The sequence below is a fragment of the Orycteropus afer genome, unplaced genomic scaffold, assembly GCF_000298275.1.
Source record: "Orycteropus afer afer isolate SDZICR_OR568_19922 unplaced genomic scaffold, OryAfe1.0 scaffold00170, whole genome shotgun sequence".
Classification (NCBI taxonomy): domain Eukaryota; kingdom Metazoa; phylum Chordata; class Mammalia; order Tubulidentata; family Orycteropodidae; genus Orycteropus; species Orycteropus afer.
The window spans coordinates 4,670,101-4,672,678 of NW_006921757.1; positions in this window are offsets into that span (position 1 = coordinate 4,670,101).

Consider the following 2,578-nt stretch of genomic DNA (forward strand, 5'->3'; position numbering starts at 1 on the left):
TGTGAAGGAACTGTATCAAGTGCTGAGGAGCAAGGATATCTCCTTGAGGACTAAGGTGTGCCTGACACAAGCCATGATATTTCCAATTGCCTTGTATGCACGTGAGAGCTGGACAATGAGTAAGGAAGACCGAAGAAGAGTTGATTTCAAATTATAGTTCTCTGTTTATTGATGAGCTTATGAGCTTGGACATTTTCACATAAATGATTATTTGATTAGTTTCTTTGTTATCATGCTTGTTTCTTCTGATACTTAGATTTCTAATTAAGATCACTAGGTCTGGTGGCATAGTGCCTAAGACATTTGACTGCTAACCAGAAGGCTGGAGGTTCAAACCCACTAGCCACCCCTCGGAAGGAAGATTGGGCAATCTACTTCTGTAGAGATACTACCTCAGAAACCTAAGGAGTGGTCACTATGGTCACTATGAGTCACATCAACTCGATGGCAATGAGTTTTACAGGTCTCAGCCCAATAGGAATGGGAAATTCCACATACCAGACTGCTCTACTGAAATCAGATGGAAAGAAACTATGAAATGTGCCTTTCTAAGAAGTCAGTGATGAGTGGGGACTTGGTCACATAAACACAGCACAGATTCATCCAACATCATTCTGCACCATCTTCAAAAGGTGCACGAGGTTTCTGGAAACTTGGATAGTATTTTCTGATACTCTCTTTCCAAAAGTTAGCTGGATTCCCTGGATTTAATCTCCAGCTTCTCTGACCCATGTTGCTGTCAGGTGCCATAGATTCAATTCTGACTCACAGTGAGCCTGTGTACAATGGACAAGAAACTGCCTTGTACTGCGCCATCCTGACGGCCATTGTTGGGTTTGAGCCCACTGGTGCAGTGTCAATCCATCTTGTTGCAGGTCTTCCCCTTTTCACTGACCATCTCTTTTACCAAGCATAGCCTTCTCCAGGGGCGGGTCCTTCCTGGACATATCTAATGTCTGTGAGATAAATTCTCTTCATCCTTGCTTCCAAGGAGCATTCTGGCAGTACTTCTTCCAAGACAGATTTGTTCTTTCTTCTGGTAATCCATGATATATTTGATATTCTTCACCAATACCATAATTCAAATGCATCATTTAATCTGCAGTCTTCCTTATTAGTTGTCCAGCTTTCACATGGATATGATGCTATTGAAAAGACAATGGCTTGGGTCAAGCGCAACTTAGACTTTAAAATGACATCTTTGCTCATTAAGAATTTAAAGAGGACGTTTTTAGCAGATTTGCCCAATGTGGTGTATCATTTGATTTCTTGAATGCTACTACCATGGGCTTTGGTGATGGATCCAAGTACAATGAAATCTTTAAGAACTTCAACCTTTTCTCTATCTATCATGATGTGGCTTACTGACCCAGATGTCACCCATATTGAAGGCTGTAGTCTTGATCTTCATCAGTAAGTGCTTCAAGTCCTCTTCACGTTCAGTAAGTAAAGTTGTGTCATCTGCATATCACAGGTTGTTAATGAATCGTCCTCTGGTGCTGATGCTACATTCTTACTCAGATAACCCACCTTCTCAGATTATTTGCTCAGCATGCAGATTGTATGAGTATATGAAAAGATACAACCTTGACATACACCTTTCCTGATATAAAACCACATAGTATCCCTTTGTTCTGTTCAAACAATTGTCTCATTGTCTATGTACAGGTTCCTCATGAACACAAATTAAGTGTTCTGGAATTCCTATTTGTATGCAATGTTATTCCTATTCTTTGCAATGTTATGATCCACACTTTCCAATGCCATAGCATAGTCAATAAAACACAGATAAACATCTTTCTGGTATTCTTGGCTTTTAGCCAAGACCCAGCTGATAACAACAATAATGGCATTCATTCCATGCCCTTTTCTGAATCCAGTTTGAATTCAATTCTGGCAGTTCTCTGTCAATATACTGCTACAACTGTTTCGTAAATTATTTTAAGCAAAATTTCACTTGTGTGTGATACTAATGATACTGTTGGATAATTTCCATATTCTTTTGGGTTACTTTTCTTTGGAATGGACCCAAATACAGATCTCTTACTGATGGTTAGCCAGGTTGCTGTCTTCTAAATTTCTTGGCATAAAGAAGTAAAAGCTTCCAGGGTAGCATACCTTTGTTGAATCATTTTAATGAGTATCCCATCAATTCCTGGAGGCAATTCTTCAACTCCTACAGTATAGCTTGGACTTTTTCCTTCAACACCATCAGTTCTTGAGCCTATGTTAGCTGCTGAAATGGTTTAACATTGAAATTTTTTTTTTTTTGATACAGTGACTCTGTGTATTAATTTCATATTCTTTTGAGGCTTCCTCCATCATTCAATGTGTTCCCCATAGAATCCTTCAATTTTGCTACTCAAGGCTTAAATTTGACTTCAGTTCTTTAAGCTTGAGAAATGATGAGTGTGTCCTTCCCCTTTGATTTTCTAACTCTAGATCTTTACAGATTTCTTTGTAATACTTTACTTTGTCTTCTCAATCTGTGCTTGAAAATCTTCTGCTCAGCTCTTTTATCATTTCTTCTATTTGTTTTAGTTACTCTCCATTCAAGAGCAAGTTTCAATGCCTCTTC